Raw genomic sequence first — 21987 nt, 5'->3', positions numbered from 1 at the left:
CCCCTGACTTAGAAAGAAAACAAGAAGAAGAAGAAAAAGAAAAGGCATTTTGTGTATAAATCACACCCATAGAGGCAGCAGGGTGGAGATCAGGTGGATAATCGGGTGAATATCAGCACTGGCTATAAGCAAGAAGAATCACCTTACAGCACAGATCTTTTCTCATTTTCTTTGCCAAGCAAGTTGGGGCCTGGTCAGTATTTAGATGGAAGGTTGCCAAAAGAAATCTAGGTGGAGCAGAAGGTAGCGTTCCATTAGGTAATTAGAGGGAATACAACAAAAAATCCTACAGTATGATGGCAATAATAAGCAAGGGGAGACTTGAGTTTCTGTATTTCCAATGAGGCATAAAACCGGATGGAATCTCAAATTACTATAAACCTAGAAACATGCTTTTGGGGAGATTTGCCGGGGCAACTGGAGAGTCCTTCGTGGCCATTCTGTGTCCATAAATAGTCTCATTCCAGTTAGCTGAGGCATTCATTCCTGACTCAGATCTAGGTTCAGTTGTGTTCTACGTCACAATTGTATAACAAGTCTTACCAGAGCCTGGGTGGAATTAAAGAATGCATTCAAAATCCCACACAACAAAACAGGGCTTATGACTAGATTTTGCAGCACTGGCACAAGAAGCTGGAGAGCACTAAATGTGGAAACTGAAGTTTTGGGATGTGGGGGTCGGGGTTTGAAAGGCTTTTATTTACTCCTTGTTTGTTTGTTCCATTTGTATCTTGCCTTGCCTTTGTTCAAGCTGGTGAAGAAAATCCCACCCTCCACAAAAACGAAATAAAATACAAAGAAAAGCTTGATACAGATACTATTAGTGAGAGAGTTTTTATTTTATTTCTATAAGGGTAGTGGTGAAGTTAGTGAACACAGCATCTCAGTTTGCAGACCACTTAATGTTACTGATGGCAGGCGATACCTGCCTTTGGCGATCTCTGGACCAAAGAGTAGGGTCCCAGAACAACGGCAAGGGAAACTTATGGAATATGGAGAACTGGCAAAACTAATAGAAAAATTACATGCAAAGGACAACAAAGACTTTAAAAGAGAATGGGAACCATTTACAACATATATGAAGAGGCAACATAAAGAAATGGACTCATTGGCAGGGTTTGAGTAAACAATCACAACTGTATACAACAAAAAATAAGACTCTGTGTATTGAGAAAATTTTGGGGAAACAATATGCAGGGACAGATAGGTAGCTGCGTTGCTCTGCCATAGTCAAAATAAAAAAATTCCTTCCAGTAGCACCTTAAAGACCAACTAAGTTAGTTCTTGGTATGAGCTTTCGTGTGCATGCACACTTGAAGAAGTATCTGAAGAAGTGTGCATGCACACGAAAGCTCATACCAAGAACTAACTTAGTTGGTCTTTAAGGTGCTACTGGAAGGAATTTTTTTATTTTGAATATGCAGGGAGAACAATATGGAAATAAAACAAAACGGGAGTATAAGGGAAGTCCAGGGGAGGAGAGTTGAAATATGAAAAATTGTTAAAGATATATTGTTAGAAGAAGTATTCATGGGAAAATCACTAAAAATTATTTTTTAAAAGGGGGGGTAGGGTCCCCTCCTGTTTGTTGTGTGTCAGAGAACTAAAGCAGAATGGCTGAGTGACCATTCTGTCTGCATACCCTTGCCCTGAATTCTCTTTCTGTCAGTTCTTCGAGACTTGGATAGCTTAGAGCAGTGACTGTGTACACACCACACATTGAAAGCACATTGAAAGCGCGTGACTTCTCCCTAAGATTTCTAGGAACTGTAGTCTATCCCTCCCAGGGGTCCCACTTAACAAAGTACAGTCCCCAGAAATCTTGGGGAGAAGTCACAGGCTTCAAATGTGCATTAAATGCATGGTGCATGTGTAGCCAATCTGCTTTCAGCTCTAATAGCAACTCTGCTTCTATGCTTCTGGAATCTGGACAACATTATTTAATGAGATGGGCAGTTTCCATTTTCCCAGTCTCAAATGTTGAGGTGGCTTTCATTTGGACCACTATGTGGTGGGGAAAGGTGAATTATCCCTCCACCCTCACTATATTCCTGATCATGATCGCAGACCCCACTGCATTTGGGGCGGGGCAGGGGGACTATTGTAACAGCAATCCAATCTGGAAAGAGAAGGATTAAAGTTAGAGAGATGATTCCTAGGGAAGAGAGGCAAACCGTGGAGAAGGAAATTGCTGCAGCAATTGCTACAGACCATAACTAACCAAACAACCTACTGAACAGCTTCATAATGTATCATCCAACCTGAAGAAGTTGTACAACTCTTTCATTGTGCTAAAAGGGCATATTTTCTGAGCTCAGAAAATAAAACAGAACCGGGAAAACACAGGAATAGGATATTCGGTTCATGGCATCATACAGTGTAAGAACGAACTGTGGCTATTTCACAGTAAATGTTCTTGAGAGGACATTCATTATACCTGGGTACTGAATTGTATCCGTGTAATAATTAATATTAATTAATTAATATCAAACCTATCTGTCAGGGGTACAGGGACAGAGGCACAGGGAAGGCAGGAAATGGAGAGCGAAGGAGAGGAATCCCAGGATAGTGAGGAAGAGGATAGCAATGACGCAGGGGATTCCATGAGTCTCTCCAGCGAATCAGAGGATTCCCAGAAGGGGGTGCCTGTGGTAAGGGCAAGGGGAGCCCCAGGGGGAAAGTGTCAGGAGCGGGGGGCCAGCAGGGGACCCCAAAGCAGCAGCTGGGAATCAGGGCCAGCCTCCCCACCAGAGCGCAGCGAAGGGGGGGGGAGGTTCCAGTGTGTCAGAGGGAGCAGCTCCAGCGACAGAGAAAGGGGAGGGATCAGAGCAAGCCGTTCTCCCGGAAGGGGAGGAGGGCAGTGAGGGGAGTAGCATAACTGTCAAAAGGAAGGTCAGAGGTTGGGCGCGCGTGCCAAGTTCAAATGAGGAGGCGCGCGGAAGAACAGGGAGCCCGGAGGAGGAGCCAGGTCCCAAAGCCCGCAGGAGGGGGGAGGAGCAGTCTGGAGATTCCGCTTCAGGAGAATCCAGGAGGGGAGGAACCCCGGCGGGCAGAAAGACCCTGCGGAAAAGGAAAGAGAGAAAGAGGTGGAGCAGCGTTAGCTTATTAAACTGGTGTAGGGGAGGGACCGATTCAGAGGGGACTTCTAACGTCTAAGGCTAAGAGACGCGGGGCTGCGCGCCTCGGTTGTGGAACCAATAATGAACTGCAATAAACATCCTTGTATATAAGAAGAACTTGGCGTTGGTCTTTTGTGAGCTGAGACCTGAGGCAGCCCTGACACTATCCATGTAATAATTAATATTAATTAATTAATATCAAACCTATCCATTCTGAAGGAAATCAGCCCTGAGTGCTCACTGGAAGGACAGATCGTGAAGCAGAGGCTCCAATACTTTGGCCACCTCATGAGAAGAGAAGACTCCCTGGAAAAGACCCTGATGCTGGGAAAGATGGAGGGCACAAGGAGAAGGGGACAACAGAGGATGAGATGGTTGGATAGTGTTCTCGAAGCTACCAGCATGAGTTTGACCAAACAGCGGGAGGCAGTGGAAGACAGGAGTGCCTGGCGTGCTCTGGTCCATGGGGTCACAAAGAGTCGGACACGACTAAACGACTAAACAACAACAATAATTAATACCTTGAATCAGACCCAGAAGTACATTGGTACCTGATACAGGCTTGTGCAGTATTCTCAAATCAACCCAACCAAGTTAAGAACTACCATTTTCTGCAAGAGATGACACCTTCGCAACCTCACACAAGTAGAAGTCTCTCCTCAACTTCACAAAGGCTTAGTTGACAGTTCACTCTGAATCAAAATGAAATGGTTACGCCCTCCTCATCAACTGTAATTGGTAGCCAAGAAAAGGCAATCTAGCAGTATTCCTAAGTGGCAAATGTGTATGACATGCTTGAGAAACTGTGTATAGCATTTTTCCCTAGCACTTAAGCAGAGGCCCTCTCCTCCTTATTTCTGTAACATAAATGTATTCTGGTTGACCAAAGGGTTTGTATTACATTTTATAGAGCTGAGAAATACTCGAGAAATTCTCACAGGAATGTGAGGTCATGTTCACAGGCATGACTTAAGTCCTTTTCACACATGATGCTTAAATTGGCTTGAGTTTAAATCAGATTTAATGGAAACGTTAAAAACTGTATTGCCTCAGAGAGATGCACATTTTATTTTTTTTCTTTCAAATCCTTTTTTTTTTTAATCAACAGCTTTCAGAAATGGAATCCTTGATGTCATACATAAACACATCATAATGCTTTGCTATCTATTTCTTGAAATAACTTGCACAAAACTAGGGGTTGGGCCCCTGCTTGCCAGTGCCCTCTGCCATTCCCCCACATTAACCCTCAAAAGGTTTCCATGAAACTACTAAACTCACATTTCACCTCCCCAACCCCATTTCTGAAGCTCCATGTTTCTCTTCTATTCCTCAGCACAGCTTTGCACCCGTGTTTTGACCCTCACTCGGGCCTGGATTAACCATTAAGCAAAATAAGCATGTGCGTAGGGCATCAAGGAAAGGGGGGCACCACAGAAATTTCCCATTGCCACATTTTTAACATTAGTGGTCACAAATTGCTCAACTGAGCGTTCGTTTTCTCAATGGAAGTACATTAAAAATCCCAACAGAACAACTATGCAACAAGGCAGGCTGGATGCCTCCTAAGGATAGAAGCAGATGTGTGTTGAGGATCTGATCAAAGACTTTGCAATTAGGAAAAAGTAGGGGAAAGTGATCAGAAGGTGTAAGTGCTGCAGCCAGGTTCAAAGCCAATTTGGCAGGCATTCAGACTGCGAGTAGCATCCAGGTGTGACTGAAGTTGCAGAGTGACCATCAGAAAAAGGGGGAGGTGGGAGATAATGCAGTAAATGAGTAAATCCCTGCCTGATTTAACAGCAACATTTGAGGGGGGGGGTGTTTTATATATATATAAAGAAGGCACTGAAAATTCCAGACAGTGTTGAACTGAGTGCCAGTTCAGCCAGTACCTAGTGACTTCCATTCCCTGGGCTAAAAATCTAATATTATCAAAGTTAAAGAAATGGAATAAAGGCATCTGAATGCAACAACTGAGTTGACTAAAAATAATGAAAACCACCTTCTTCTACTGAATAGCTTTAGTTCTCATTATAGATTAGTAGTTTTGTGAGATGATGTGGAAATGTTCCTTATTATCACAGCTTTATTGCCTCCCCCTGTACATCTGTTCCAAAATTCATATTGAAATGGCCAGACATTTCAATAAGCCAATGTGGCTTGGAATTTTCATATTGTATCTGGTGCATTAAAATCTGGATGGAAAGCTGGTACTCTTAAATTTACAATTGCACAGACCTTGCAACATCTGGGTAGCTTTGCTCTATTGCTTTCCCTGTTCCTTTAAATTTAGACCAAAGTTATGATGTGCATGAAAGGCTAAAGACCTTGTGTGTGTGGCAGGTGTTACTGCAAGCTGACAAAAAAAAATCAGTAATATGTTTATTTTCCTTCTGATACAATCTCTTCCAAATTGTGTATGTGGCTGCATTCAGCCTTTTCAAATAATTTTATTTTAGGCAAACTTTATTAATAGGCTTCTGAGATCAGAAAAGTCTTCAATATCAACTGAACTTTTCTCAGGAAGATGCGTTTTATTCCTTTTTCTTTACAGCTACTACATTATTATGAGTTTCTCTCTCCATATGTTCTATCTGCTGGCATAAATTGCCTAAAATAGTTTTCATAAGATAAGCATAAAATGAATGAGATTCTCTCTATAGTCACAGGTACAATAATGGTATAGCATCAGACACATTTATATTACATTAGCCTTGCAACTAGATCTGCTCCCCATGACCACTATTTACTTAGGCTGCAATCTTATATACACTTTCTTGGGAGTAAGCTCAGTGAGATTTACTTATGAGTAGACATGTCTCAGATCACACCATTAGGTAATGAGCCTACACACATTTGCCTGGGAAGGAGTTTTATTGAGCTCAGTAGCGCTTTTGTCATGTGTAGGACAATGCTGCAAACCGTCTAGCAGATCACACACCTTGAGCGTCATCCAATAGAACTTGTTGTTGTTTAGTCGTTTAGTCGTGTCCGACTCTTCGTGACCCCCTGGACCAGAGCACGCCAGGCACTCCTGTCTTCCACTGCCTCCCGCAGTTTGGTCAAACTCATGCTGGTAGCTTCGAGAACACCGTCCCACCATCTCGTCCTTTGTCATCCCCTTCTCCTTGTGCCCTCCATCTTTCCCAACATCAGGGTCTTTTCCAGGGAGTCTTCTCTTCTCATGAGGTGGCCAAAGTACTGGAGCCTCAGCTTCAGGATGTGTCCTTCCAGTGAGCACTCAGGGCTGATTTCCTTTAGAATGGATAGGTTTGATCTTCTTGCAGTCCATGGTACTCTCAAGAGTCTCCTCCAGCACCATAATTCAAAAGCATCAATTCTTCGGCAATCAGCCTTCTTTATGGTCCAGCTCTCACTTCCATACATCACCACTGGGAAAACCATAGCTTTAACTATACAGACCTTCGTTGGCAAGGTGATGTCTCTGCTTTTTAAGATGCTGTCTAGGTTTGTCATTGCTTTTCTCCCTAGAAGCAGACGTCTTTTAATTTCGTGACTGCTGTCACCATCTGCAGTGATCATGGAGCCCAAGAAAGTAAAATCTCTCACTGCCTCCATTTCTTCCCCTTCTGTTTGCCAGGAGGTGATGGGACCAGTGGCCATGATCTTCGTTTTTTTGATGTTGAGCTTTATTATGTGGCTTCAGAATCTCTGCGGGAGATGGGTGGATAGAGAAATTCAGGAGAGCAGAGAGCAGGGGGAAGTTCCGTCGAGCAAGTGAAACTCTCCTGTGCTGTATTCAACTCATTGCCCCTACGTACCCATAGCATTAGAGCAGAATGATCAAAATTGACCAGTTTTTGCAGCTTTGGAAATTCTGAAAGTGATGTTCTGAATTCAAATTTCAAATTCACTTTTTGTGACATTTTAAGTCAACATTCCGTTGCTTCAGGCTTGCTGGCATCTTTTGATTATTTTGGCAGGCTTCAAATATAAAACTTGATAAGCTGTCAGCTGTCAAATTCTAAATTCAGTTACATGGCAACTATCTAACACTGTCAAGTACAAAATATCATTTCGTGTGAACTGTCAAGTACAGTCAAATATCATATAATGAAATCAAATACTGGATGTCAAAACAGATATAAAATAATTGATGAATATTCAGGAAACACCTGACCATTCAGAGAATATCTAGAAAATATTCAATGTGAAACTTCACAGAAGAAAATTTGAGGACAATTTGAGGAAGTGAGCTAGTTCAGCAATGCATACTATATTTTTCAAATGCTTTTCTTTATTTACATTTATTAATTTATTATTTTAAAAAAATGTAAGCCTGCCTTTAATTGCAAAAGCTGGCTTTTGTCAGTAACTATTGTATACCCCCCTTTTGCCAAGACCATTTCTGGGGTCTATTCGTGTCACACATGCCCCATGACTTCTGGCACCAAGCTCTTGATTAAGTCACTTACTGATGTGGTTGCAAAACCTTCAATTTTGTTTTCTACCCATAAATTCCCCCCTTTCTTTTTTTGTGGTTATTGGCAGGTGCCCTGATTTCTATAGGCCATTGCAGCAGTAGCATTTGCAGATATTGCTTAGGCTCAGAGCATTTGTTCAGGTGGGTGCCATTGCCATTCTAAGAGAACAAAGGGGGAGTTCGTGGTGAATTCTGGCACCTCTTTTTCTAGAAAAATAGCACTGCTAAGGCCACATAGTGCAGTCCCTTCCAACTCTCCCCCCCCCAAAAAAATGTGGGAAAGCATTTTAAATGTGTTTAAAAAGGAAAACAGAGGGACGCAGGTGGCGCTGTGGTCTAAACAACAGAGCCTAGGACCTGCCGATCAGAAGGTCGGCGGTTTGAATCCCCGCAATGGGGTGAGCTCCCATTGTTTGGTCCCAGCTCCTGTCCACCTAGCAGTTCGAAAGCACATCCAAGTGCAAGTAGATAAATAGGTACTGCTCTGGCAGGAAGGTAAACGCTGTTTCCGTGTGCTGCTCTGGTTCGCCAGAAGCAGCTTAGTCATGCTGGCCATGTCTATGGACATGGCCAGCTCCCTCGGCCTATAGAGCGAGATGAGCGTGCAACCCCAGATTCGTCCACGACTGGACCTAGGTCAGCGGTACCTTTACCTTTTAAAAAGGAAAACAGATTCTTGGGATCCTAACACACTGTTTGGCTACTCTGAGAGACTTGCATTTACACAAACCACCGGGTGATTTGGGTGCCTTTAAATGTATTGAAAAGGAGTGGGAATATTTTATTTGTTTATGCATTTATATCCCACCCCACAATGGACTGTATCTCTCAGATGACTTGCATCATCTCAGTAAAACAATATAAAATATAAAACAACTACGGGAGTACCTCCATCAATTAGCCAAACATATATAAGTTAAGACAGGAGCAGGAATTCCTAGAGTGTTCCTCTACCTGAATTGATTCAGATGTTTTTTTATGCTTTAGGAAGCTGGCTTATAGCTCAATATTGTCATCACTGACTGGAAACAGATTCCCAGGATTTCAGGCAACCCTGCCTGGAGACACCAGGGATCAAATCTGGGATCTTTTGCACAAAGAGCTACGGTGAGAAAGAACCACTGTTCACACATCTTTCAACATTTGACCCCCCCCCCCATTTGTATGTACCCCAGTGCAACTGCTGTATTGTAAAGAGGGCACGGGGAGATATGGGATTGTGCATCCTTTGCACGGCATGCTCATCACAAGGAACCAGGTGGGTCAAATCCTTAACACTGGGACTGAAAGATACAGAAGAAACCCTGGAAGAGGTGGCCACCATGCCAATTTGAATAAGAGATTTGGTACTCACTTCCAGAGAGCAGACTGGGAAATATCTTCTTTATCAAGTGTTCTGAACTCCCTCCCCTAGCCAGGAACAGGAAAGATGGATGCTTAGGAAAATGTCTTGCTACATCTGGTGACAAATAAAATGGTGCTGGGAAAAGCTTGCGCAGGGGAAACAAAATCCATACTTAATTCCTGCAAGTCACAGTAACCTCATCTGCAAAATTTGTTGGTGGGCCCTTCCTTCGTAAAATAACTGATCAAAAGTGAGACCCAAGCAGCCTTGGCTTTGGGCTGGGGGTCTAGCTTTAAGGTTGGCAAAATGATATCCTGCAAGTTTAAGGATAGGTTGAAGCAGGCTGAATTTTCAACCTGACCTTGTACTGACCCCTAATAACTTCCTGGTTCCTTGGTCAGAGAAGGATTTATGAACAAGAACAAAGAATAATGTGTCTATCCAAGCAGGGAAGAAAAAAAGAAAAAGAAAGGGGAGGGGGAAGGGAGAAAAAACAGAGACAGTCACACTGTACTTCAGAGTGAAGTACTTCAGTGCCTGGTCTTCTGTAATTACCTACTCAGTGAAAAAATAAAACCGGGGGGGGGCAATTTTATATTAAAAAATCAATGTTTTAAACAATTTGATGAGCTCTCATAATTTTAAATCTCTCTACAACGTATACATTGCAGCCCTGATCACCTTCAAAGTGAAGTGCTCCAATAATTTTAAATTGTTCTGTACTGGAGAAGCACAAAAGCACCCATACTATTCCAAATGAAAGCAATCTGAGAAATGTGAAGCACGCTGATAATTTTAAATATCACTCCCTGTCTAGGCTTCTTCCCTTCATATCTATTTTGTCCTGTCCCTAGGGCAGTTTAAAAAAAGAATTTCAAAACAAGTTTCACTGACTATAAATTTTATTCTAACCTACAAACTGTAAAAATAAAACTGTAAATTTTATCCTAACCCACAAACAAACTGTTTTAAAAGCTCTTTGTAATAACTAAATAAATAAACCTTCAATTATTTTAAAAGATGCAGATTTTTAAATCTGCAAGCCACTCCAAAAAAATAATAATCAGAATTAATGAATATATATATATATATATGATACATATATATTATACACACACTATTCTTTACAGAATACAGGAAATAAAATGTATGTGTAGATTTTTTTTTTTAAAAAATGAACTCTAATGTTCTCAGCAAGCACTTTAAGTCCTAATGTAATTAAAACACTCCGATCCTCTTCAAATTAGAAAAGCAAATTGTTACATATCATAAGTAGGTTCTTTTCACTGTAATGACACTCACTTAGATGATTTATGACATACATTATTCTATATCAAAGGACAATGAAATAGGCATTACCAAAGGTAATCTCTGTAATGTCTGGGAAGGGATCTAAAGCCTCGGTGCAGCGATGAATGCTGTATTTAAAATGCAAAACCCAAAGACGTTATTATGGTTTTGATTTCTTATGCTGCCGCTTCTCCTGATCTCTCATATTACTGTGGCAGCACAAAGGGTGTTTTGGGGTGTATTCTGTTAAGATAACAGATGGGGGGAGGAATGAAATATAAAGTCAGCGTTTTATCATTCCTTCGGTGACAATTTTTGCCTTAAAAAAGTTAAGGGCGGGGGGAAGGAAAGCTTATAATCTCAGTGCATACAATTGATGCACAAACTGAAAATATAAAGAGCTCTTGGGATATGCTTGTTTTTAGCATGTAAAGCCTTGCGGCATTGTGCAATAAAGTAAACTGCTAAACTAACATGTAAACGAATCAGACTAACGAGATTTCCAGAAGGGATTATTCTTGCAACCTGCCTGTTGTGCGCTGCCAGTTCCTGATATCCTTATGTCTGTGCTTCAACTCTGGAGCTGCTACCCAAAGCCAAATTCCCGATGAAGTAATAGCATTCATTTAATGCCATTAAATCTCAAATGGCTGAATTGCAGAGGTCATCTATGTCTGTGGCTGTGTGGTGCTGTGTGGATGCTACGCTCCTCCCAGTTACCTCTCAGTGGTTTTTTGTGAAGAAGGGGAAACGCTACCCTATGGTTGGGACATTATACAGTGGTACCTCGGGTTAAGTACTTAATTCGTTCCGGAGGTCCGTTCTTAACCTGAAACTGTTCTTAACCTGAAGCACCACTTTTGCTAATGGGGCCTCCCACTGCCGCCGCACCGCTGGCACACGATTTCTGTTCTCATTCTGAAGCAAAGTTCTTAACCCGAGGTATTATTTCTGGGTTAGTGGAGTCTGTAACCTGAAGCGTCTGTAACCCGAGGTACCACTGTACTACTTTCATAGCAGCTGCTGGAAACCTCAGGAGGGAATAATGTTGTTGCACTCACGTCCTGCTTGCAGACTTGCTGTACGGCATCACCCTCACCCTACCTCTTAGTCTCCCCACAATTATTATTATTATTATTATTATTATTATTATTATTATTATTATTATTATTAGTGCGTTTTCTGGGGGTACGCAGGGGTACGCATACCCCTAAACATTTTGTGAATCTACCGTATTTTTCGCCCTATAGGACGCACTTTTTCCCCTCCAAAAATGAAGGGGAAATCTGGGTGCGTCCTATGGGGCGAATGCAGGCTTTCGCTGAAGCCTGGAGAGCGAGAGGGGTCAGTGTGCACCGAGTTCCCGCAGGGCTGTCTAGGCTGTGGATAGCAGCCTGATTCCCAGAGCGCCGGGCGCACTGAAAGCAGAGCGCCTGGCACTTTGGGAACACATCCGCAGCCTAGGCAGCCCTGCGGGAGTTCCCCGCAGGGCTCCCCACGCTGCGGATAGCAGCCTGCCGCCCGGCGCGAGAGGCTCCCTGAAGCAGAGCGCCCCTCGCGCCGGGCAGACATCCGCAGCGTGGGGAGCCCTGCAGGAGTTCCCCGCAGGGCTCCCCACGCTGCGGATAGCAGCCTGTCGCCCGGCGGGCGGGGCAGACATCGGCCAGCCCCACAAGCTCGGGGGACAGCAGGGAGGCGCAGCGCCATTATCCCACTGTTCCTCGACCTGGTTCGGTTTCCCCGACCTGGTTTTGGGGGGGAATAAAGTAAAACATTTTCCCCTTTATTTCCCCCCCAAAAAACTAGGTGTGTCCTATGGGACGGAGCGTCCTATGGGACGAAAAATACGGTAAGTTTGTCCTCATTGAGGGGCAGTATTTCAGTTGTTTCCTGATTGGGCCATACTTAGGAAGCTAGCCTTTCACCAGAAAGCTAGCCTGGCTATTGCTTGGATTTTAACGCTTGCTGGATCCCAGAACTAGAAGGGTATCGGCATACAGCGTTACACCCCCCAAAAAACAACAACCCTGATAACAGAACCCAAGGAGAGTCCTGCAGCTTAAGGCCAGGGGCCATCTAGTCCCGCCTCCTCTTGTCTCAGTAACCAACCAAATCCTAAGGCCTTTATGGCCTTTTTATGTAGGTAAGTGGGCAGCAGCTGAATTATTATCTTTGGTTTGTGGAATTGACAGTTCCAGGAAAATACTCAGTGCCCTATGAATTACTCAGGGGGGTCAGCGAGGGATTTGGTAACGACGCCTTTTTCTTTTCTTGGTATCATTTGTTTTAAAATACACGTAGACAGGCGTTCTTTCAGAGCTGATTCAAATAGTATTCTCCTAATGAAGGAGTTCATCAATCTGAGTCACTCTGACACCCACAGGCACCAGATTGGTGACCCCTGTGCTAGACAGTTGTCAATCTCTAATAAAAAATGCGCAGTTTATAAACCTACCTGTCTACGAACTGACCTGCAAACATAACCTATTGGGGCATGAAAGCCTGAGCGTCAGCTGCACTGTTGGGGCACACAGGCAAAGAGAGAGAATATTATAATCTGTAAATTTAAGACCATCACAACTGATGCCTCTTGTATAGGTATTCGGGGGGGGGGGTGAGTAGCAGGGCTTAGCTGAAAAATTTCCGTCCATTTTTCAGTCTATAAATGCAAGGGGAGAGAGGATAAGAGAGGTAACATGTTCACTGAGCAATCAGGCAGCTGCACTCTGAAGAAGTACCGTATTTTTTGCTCCATATGCCTCACTTTTCCCCTCCTAAAAAGTAAGGGGAAATGTGTGTGCGTCTTATGGAGCAAATGCAGGCTGCGCAGCTATCCCAGAAGCCAGAACAGCAAGAGGGATCGCTGCTTTCGCTGCGCAGCGATCCCTCTTGCTGTTCTGGCTTCTGAGATTCAGAATATTTTTTTTCTTGTTTTCCTCCTCCAAAAACTAGGTGCGTCTTGTCGTCTGGTGCGTCTTATAGAGCAAAAAATACGGTAGTATGTCTCAAGAAGTATGTCTCAAACAACTCTGTCTCCTGGACCTTACTATTGAGAAGATTCTCCTGGACAAAGCTAAGATCATTCACAACTTAATGACTTGCAACAGAAATATGAAAGGGCAATCAAGCTTCCTCTGGGGTTTTTCTTTTTTATACTTTGCATCCTGTTCACATGAGCTCTTACATCAGGTATTTTTCCAGCACTAACACATACTTCAACTCCTGCTCTGTTCTCATAGATAAAAGGGGGAACACAGGTACCTTTACTTCTCAGCTGTGATCTGTGTTCACTTCTTCCTGATCCTTGGAAAGAATTATGAGTGGCAATTCTAGAGGATGACTTGGAGGGATGGGGAGCTCAGTACACAGGACCTCTGGGAAACCCTTGTCATGTTGACACTGAACTTTGCCTTATGTGTGGAAACAGTGTTGGTTAAATTCAAAATACTCAGTGCCTAGAGACAGTCACATCGTGCATCCATAGCAGTGAAGAAGGAATGACCACCGGGAGGAGCGCAGAGAGAAGAAACGCCATAGTTTATCTGCAGGAGCACAACCATACACCAGCTGCAAAAAACCCATGTCTCTCCTGCATTGGTCTCTACAGCCACAGCAGGCGCTGCAACCTTCCAACAGTTTGACTCCACCCCAAAGGCACACTCCTCCATTTTCTCCCAAGAGAGAAAGGTGCCAACACAATAATACTATTTGACTATTGCTCACATTCTTGAATATTCTCGGGCAATAAAGAAGCATGGCGCTGGCCCCTGTGATGGTTCACATCTATTCTATACCTTCCCTGGCCTGAAACCTAAACATATTTAAGAGGAAGCTAAAACAAAATGAACCCCCTGCTTCTAGCATCTAGGAATGTGAAATATTTTTCCAGGCCTGCTTGAACCTTGATTTTAAAAAACTTGGGAAACCTTTTCCTGAAGATCTCAGTCCTTTGGCAGCACGAGTATTATTTCTAGCACTCCTGAGAACGTATTAGCCAGACTGTCCAAGAGAGTCTCACAACTCAAGCGTCCCTTCCCATCGAAGCTGCTGCTCAGATTCTCAGCTGCCAGTTTGGTTTGATGGTCAGGCATTCCCAGCTCTTAGATTCTTGCTTCCTTTTTAGGCAGATTCGATCGGTTGGCCTTTAGATCCGCTAAGAAAGCCAAACTATTTCCCCCCAGACAGACTCTTCCATATGCTATCCCTTCCTGAAGTGTGTATCACTGGAAACAATCAAAATGCAAATGTCATTCCTTAGTCCATTAATCAAAATATAACATGGATCTTGGCCAGCCTGGAAGAGCTGAAGTTTAGCTTCCTTTTTCAGAGCGCAGCAACCCCCGAGTCATCCACGACTGGACCTAATGGTCAGGGGTCCCTTTACCTTCACCTTTACCAATTCAAAATATCATTGAATGTCTGTTAGAATGGTGTTGGATAGAAACTAAGTGGTCTTTTGCTGTAATGCTGTAAGGGAATATGAGAAAATGGTTATTAATAGGTAAAAAATTAATGTTATAATATTTAAAAATTGAAGATTAAGATGAATGAAGAGGGGAGGGATTTGCTGAATTAACAATTGGAACTGGAATACAGAAAAGGAAGGCGTGAGGAGGTCCGGGAAATAAGCAAATGAAAAATATGTGATGGAAAGACTGAATTGTTTTTTAACTATTTTTATTTTGTATTTTTCTTTTTTCTTTTTTCTTTTGTAATTTTTTGAAAATCTTAATAAATATCTTATAAAAAACAAAACAAAATATCATTGAATGTCAAAAGAAACGTCTTTGGTCAAATATTTGCACATGCAGAGAATATCTAGAAAGTATTTAACAGCAAAGTTGGCATGTATATGTTTAAACTCCATGTGTTGTAAGAAACAGTACATGGAAACCACACAGCAAAATATCCTTATCTTTGCTCCCAAGAATAGTCGAAAGTGGTCTAGAGAAAGGTATTCTGCATCCTGATGCTTAACACGACATAAAAATGTCTTTCTGCTTGCAACTGTCGGTTTTATTAGGTTTGCATCGTATTAGTGTCATATGAGTACTTGATTTCAATATAGCAATATGAAAGTGTGCATGTAATTTCACTTCTATATCACATTAATACTAAACTGCTGAACATGGTAGTAATATAAAACTAATGTGACAGAATACTACCAGTCTGAGATGATGTAAAAATTCCTGATATTGCAGAAAGTTATTCAGACCAAATACAGAACAATGAAGGGGCAGTTTGATTTTAAAAGTCTCTCATTCCTTTTCCTTGACCTGCTTAAAAAATCCTGATCATCAGGTAATGCACCTGGCTTTCCATTCATGGTTTTCCATCCCATAGTCTTTTCACTGACCCTGCATTCCATCATGCAGGCCAACACTGTATAACATATCACACAATAGACTAAAGGTAAAAAAGGTAAAGGACCCCTGGACGGTTAAGTCCAGTCAAAGGAGACTATGGGCTTGCGGCGCTCATCTCGCTTTCAGGCCGAGAGAGCCGGCGCTTGTCTACACGCAGCTTTCCAGGTCATGTAGCCAGCATGACAAAACTGCTTCTGGCACAACAGGACACCATGATGGAAACCAGAGTGAACGGAAACGCCATTTCCCTTCCTGCCACAGCAGTACCTATTTATCTACTTGCACTGGTGTGCTTTTGAACTGCTAGGTTGGCAGAAGCTGGGACAGAGCAATGGAAGCTCACCCTGTTGTGCGGACCAAAAGAACCCAATCAGTTCCATTTTGTAGCCTGCAACAAACCCCTCATTTTTGTTGTTCCTGAAAGTGGAAGTAATAGTGAAATAACAGCCAAGAAGCTTAAATCATATATACGACTGACACCCTTCTTCAGAAATTAAACCAATGTCCAGAACTTTAACATTCAAAAACTTACATTCAAAAACTTACATTGCAGAAACTTATAGCTATAGATGAATTAAAACATAATATTAACTGTCACATGCTTATCCAAGCATTGGCTTACAGTCTCATCTTCTAACTTCCAAACAACTGTATTTCCCTCCCTTTCCAGAGCTCAGGACTCAGCCTTCTGTATCTCAATTAAGTCATGCCTTGCAGCTCCTATGAGAGATTTCTACTTTCACCTTCTCCTGCAGCTTTGCTTTCTTTCCTTCTTTCAAGCAGAGAAGAAGCACTCCAACAATCTTTTCAAGTTAGCAGTGTTCACAGTGGATTCTAAAACACAGCCATTTTCCTACACATACAATGGAGTCTCTCCTTCACTAGAAACCTCCCATGGTGACCAACGTTAGCCAATCACATGAGAACAACTAGAGAAGTCTCTAGAATTCAGTTACCAACCAGTAAAATTTAAACACTTAAGTACAGTGGTACCTCGGGTTACATGCACTTCAGGTTAAATGCGCTTCAGGTTACACACTCCGCTAACCCAGAAATAGTGCTTCAGGTTAAGAACTTTGCTTCAGGATAAGAACAGAAATCGGGCTACAGCGGTGTGGCGGCAGCAGGAGGCCCCATTAGCTAAAATGGTGCTTCAGGTTAAGAACAGTTTCGGGTTAAGAACGGACCTCAGGAACGAATTAAGTACTTAACCTGAGGTACCACTGTAATGTGTACTTAACAAGGGTGGCGCTGTGGGTTAAACCACAGAGCCTAGGACTTGCCGATCAGAAGGTTGGTGGTTCGAATCCCTGCAACGGGGTGAGCTCCCGTTGCTCAGTCCCTGCTCCTGCCAACCTAGCAGTTCGAAAACACGTCAAAGTGCAAGTAGATAAATAGGTACACAGCTATTTTGCTTCACATAAAATGGCGGGGAGGTAAACGTCGTTTCCGTGCGCTGCTCTGGTTCGCCAGAAGCGACTTAGTCATGCTGGCCACATGACCTGGAGGCTGTACGCCGGCTCCCTCGGCCAATAAAGCGAGATGAGCGCCGCAACCCGAGAGTCGGTCACGACTGGACCTGATGGTCAGGGGTCCCTTTACCTTTACCTAATGCTTATGTGCATTTACATTTTCAGTGAATTAAATTACTATGCTTAACACAGACGGCCCTGGAAGATATGGCAAGTAGACTGCATCCACTTTCATGGATCCTAATTTATACAGGCCTGATGGCTAACCAATTCACTTCCACTTTTGAACTGCTAGGTTGGCAGGAGCAGGGACCGAGCAACGGGAGCTACCACGTCGCAGGTGGCATTTCCCACAATGCCATGGCCTGGTTTCTCCTGCTAGTGCACTGTAGCCTTTTGTGGAGGAAATGTTCTTCTAACCACCTTGGGAAGTATTACCTTTGCTCCCTATGAGCCCCATTTCACTACTGAGGCACGGATTCCTTTTTAGACACTGTTGTTTGAGGCCCAAAATAGTTACCTCAGGCAAAGGGAAGTCCCAGTTTGCCTGGGAAGAGATTTCTTCCACTGCCGTTTCTGAAGAAAAGAGCTTATTCTCATGGAGTGAGAGGAGAAACGGAACCAAACAGGCACTTCAAGACCTTCAGTGGGAAACGTGAATGAAATTGGTCACTTAAATTAAAGTGGGGTGTCAAGAAAAAAGGCTGGTGTGAGTGATTGATCTGAATCAAGTTTCCTATTGATCATATCTTGATATATTTTCTTAAAATGATGCAGATTTTACCATTAAGCTGCATATTCTATTGTTGTTTTGTTCTAATAACTAGCCTTGCTTCTTGCACTTGTCTGATTGCATGTATTTTATGGGTTTTCCATTTTTTAAACCTATAGTGGGAATGTGTTTAAAATATTCTCTTGCAGGGAATAGTATGACCTGCAGCCAGAAAAGTTTGTGAGGCTTAAAAAAAACACACACACTGGTTTTAATTTTTTTTAAAAAAAAATAACAGTAATTTATTTATCTATGGTAATTCATCCTAAATTTTATTAATTTGCTAGTTTAAGGAACGGTTCCTTGCACATTGCTCAAACCCAAGAAACGGAAGTTGCCAGATGAAAAACACAGCAATGTGTTCATCTCAGATTCATTTTCGGAATTGAATGACACGTTTCCCACCTTTAAAGTACACGTCACACTTTCGTGAATCAGGAGGTAAAAATCCAATGGCATGGGTTGCTGCTTAAATACAAGATTGTAAGAGCTGTAACCACTTGCTCAAAAACCCTGACTGCATACTGGGTATAAAAGCAAGTCTTTTCGCAGTAGCTTTCAGCATGTCTCTGAGCACCTCATTCTGTCTGTTTTAACTCTATGCATCCTTCTGGCTCTCCTGTAGCAATCTAGGACTACATTTGCACCCAAAGAAGTGCATCCCTTTGTTTAATCAAACTCTCAAATACCAACAATACAAGTTAAGGCGAGTTCAGCATGAAAGTAAGTGGACATATAGGGCTATGCCATTAAAAAATGCCCTTTAGGTTTGCCTTTTTATTTTATTTTTAATTTTGGGTGCAATATTATTATTATTACTTGCACAATTTGTATTTAGGAACATTACTGCTTTAAGAGAGAAAATTTTAAACCCTCAGAAATTACTCTCAGTCTAACGAGTTCTTTTCCACTGACTACAGACATCATTAGGGGATGCCTATAGCCTGGGGCTGTGCATGAACTTTTTCTTCTAACTGTACACTTTATGTATAATTTAGCTTCCTTGCCTAAATTATTCAAGCAAATAGTGAGTGAAAATAATGGAGTTCACTGAAACCTTCCAGAGTATTAGAATAAAACAGTTTTTTACGTTGATTTGAATTTTTAAGCTTTTTAATCATGGGTTTCAAATGGAATATGAATGTTTTCAGCTCTTCATGGCTTGTCCCCCCGTGCCTTCTCTGTCTTTCTTCCCCCCGCCCTCCCCGGGAAAAAAAAATAAGGCAGGAAACTGTCTTTAACAGTTTATACTGTCAATTAATAAACACTGCTGAGGTAGAAAGCTACCTAAGGTAGAAAAGTTAACAGCTGAGGGGCAGAAACTGTAGATACATTGTGCATGGGGATTTCCTCTCAATATCGCCGTGTGCCCTCCACTTAAAGCATATGGTAGGTCAGCCTCGTAAAGAGGCCCACAAAAGTTACTAACCTAGCCTCTAGTTTGTTAAAGGGCTAGTAGTTTGTGTTTCCAAGGTGCCTATTCCCTGCAGCCAGCCAGCAACTTTAAAAATCGCCTTTCCTCCAGTGGACTAGCTTGCTTTCCATGCTGGTCACAAAGGAAGAGGCTTCCTTCCACCACTGGCAGTGGGCTTGTTTCTCGTAACCTGCAGCTATTGCAGCTGTTGAGTCATTAAATACAAAGCTGTGGTTGGTCTTTCCTGGCACTTGGTGTTTGCGTGTTGAGTCCCACAATGCTACCCCCCCAAAAAAATCACACTTCACACATCAATTTTTGTTTAAGGTTTTTGGCATAATTTTGGCCACAACTTTATTCAAAATACAAAAAATGTGAGTGGTTGCTTAGGCATTGGTTATGACTATCTGTCCTTGCCCTCGGGGACAGAGCTGGCCTTCCGGACACCAACAGAAGCCAGCGTGGGAAACAAGTATTGGGTGAGAAAATGAAGTTGGGTATCAGTCCCTCACTTCTCACCCTCATGTTCCTGTGGGGCTTGCACGGCCCAAGTCCGATGCCAGGGACAAGGACGAAAAGAATGGCAAGCCCCTGGATTCCTTTAACGGAATTCCCTTTCCGCACCATTTTGAGGGGGTGGCACTTATCCCTCCAAGAACCAATTTTAACCAATGCCTAACCACCAACCTTACAAGTTGTGACGATTTGCTACGCAGTAGGCAAAAACCAAATGGCACCAGCCAATCAGCCAGATGGCAAAATTCCTACCAGGCCCCCGCTCCAAGGCAGACGACCCCATGACAGGCATAGCAAGGTCAAGCGATCAAGAAACCCCCCTATTAAAGGGAGGGAGGGTGATCCGATGTAAAATGGCCAAGAGGACGCCCAATGTTGGGCGTCCTGTATTTAAAGACTCTGACCCCTCCTCCAAATTGGCAACAATCAAAACTCCCCAGCAACCCAATTTAACCACTTAAAGGCTTGGGTTCCTCCCTAAATCTGCCCGGTAACGGCAGGGTGGCTTGTTCCCCCAACCGCAACACGTGCTCTCTTTTATGGAGAACACGCTTTGTTTTTGTTTTTTTAGTGTACAGAAAGCATAGCACCTACTAACACGTTGCAAAGGATCCTAATTCTTTAAAGTAGTGCAGATGTTGTACTACCAAACATTTCCTTCTCTCTGGAGGAAATTGCATTTCCCCAGTGATAAACCATAATATTTTGCTTTGGGGGAAATGCTCCTATTTCAATAGAGCCATGTGGATTTGAAATCTGATTGCTTGTGCACATATTATTAATGCTAACACTGATTAATATGTCTACTATGTCACTGGCGTTGCATCAGGGTCTCTGGGTGCATTCATAAAGAATGTGTTAACTGATCAACCACCATCTTCAGATTAATGAAACCTGAGGACACTTGAAATGTTTTTAACATTAGGCTGAACAGCTTGCGACGTGCAAATTTGCTGAAATTCCTTACTACAGATCTTAGGATAATAGAAAAATTGGAACCAAATCTGGCGTAGTTACACTCCTGCTGTTACCTTATCTCATGATTTGGTAATGTCTTGATCTGTTTTCTGTGTGGTTTTTCCTCTGTCGCTGTCTCTCCCTCATTAATATGTGTCTTTTTTAAATAAAAAAATAACCTATGTATCTTGCCATAGTAGAGGCTCAGGGGGGAAAGGGCTTTGAAGTTGTGCAAAGTGGGCAATTGCAGTTCCTTCATCTGCAAAAAGATCTGATGAAAGAAGATTAAAGCAGAGAGGGAAATGTCTCTTCAGAGAGGTAGAGTTGTGTTCCTTGTAAACATGCAAAAGGTAGTCATCATCATCATCATCCACTATGCAAAGCTGACTGTATTTCTTAGGATTTGAGTTTCTACACAGAATTGCTGCATAACTCCAAATCATTGTGATAAATGATCTGATCCACTGGACTGGGAATGTTGGAGATGGAAAGATATTGTGATGTTGCTTAACACCCAAGGTGCTCTAGGATACAGTAAGTGATAAACATTAGCCCCACAATGGAGAGCTTTGAAGTAAACTTTAAAAAAAATCAGATAGAGAACAGTCTGGTATGTGTATTTGTCTCATTGAAATGAACAGGTTGTAAGAGCCTGGCAAGATGTTTAAACCCTGATTATTTCAAATGAATATAGGCATCCAAAACTTCCCCTGAATCGTGCATACGTATCGACTGAAATGTTTTAGTGGAGCTGGTTTTGTTTTAATAAACCTTCAATTTGGCAATCACCACAAAGGCACAAAATTCAGATTCACAAAATTCAGCCGCAGGATTTGGGGTTATTGCTCATAACTGGTCGCCACTGGGGATTAGCAACCCAACTTCATACAGTCAGACTCTCAGAAATGTATGCACTCCAAAATTCCACTGAAGGTTAGAAAGAGCGAGAGTTTAATGTGAAGTCTTGATAGGAGCTTAGATAGAAAAGAGTCAATCTTTGTGGTCCATGAGGCAGAGATGAGAAATTCCTCATGTGTATCCATGCTTACTGTTAGTACCTGACCCAATGCTTCATTATTTCACCAGAAGTCTGAATTAGCTGGCATAACCTTTGGATCAAGTCCTTTATAACTTATGCAGTATAGACTTCCATACGATTCTAGATTTATTTAGTGGACCATAACACTATTTGTGCAACCTTAGGAATCTTCAGAGGTTCCATTCCAATAATCATCTAGAAGTTTGAATATTTATCTGCTGCCTGTCTATCCAAACATATCCATAACTTTTTTCTC

Source organism: Podarcis liolepis (assembly GCF_965112155.1).
Source record: "Podarcis liolepis genome assembly, chromosome: 3".
NCBI lineage: Eukaryota > Metazoa > Chordata > Lepidosauria > Squamata > Lacertidae > Podarcis > Podarcis liolepis.
The sequence above is the reverse complement of the archived record's forward strand: the minus strand, read 5'-3'. Positions refer to the sequence as shown.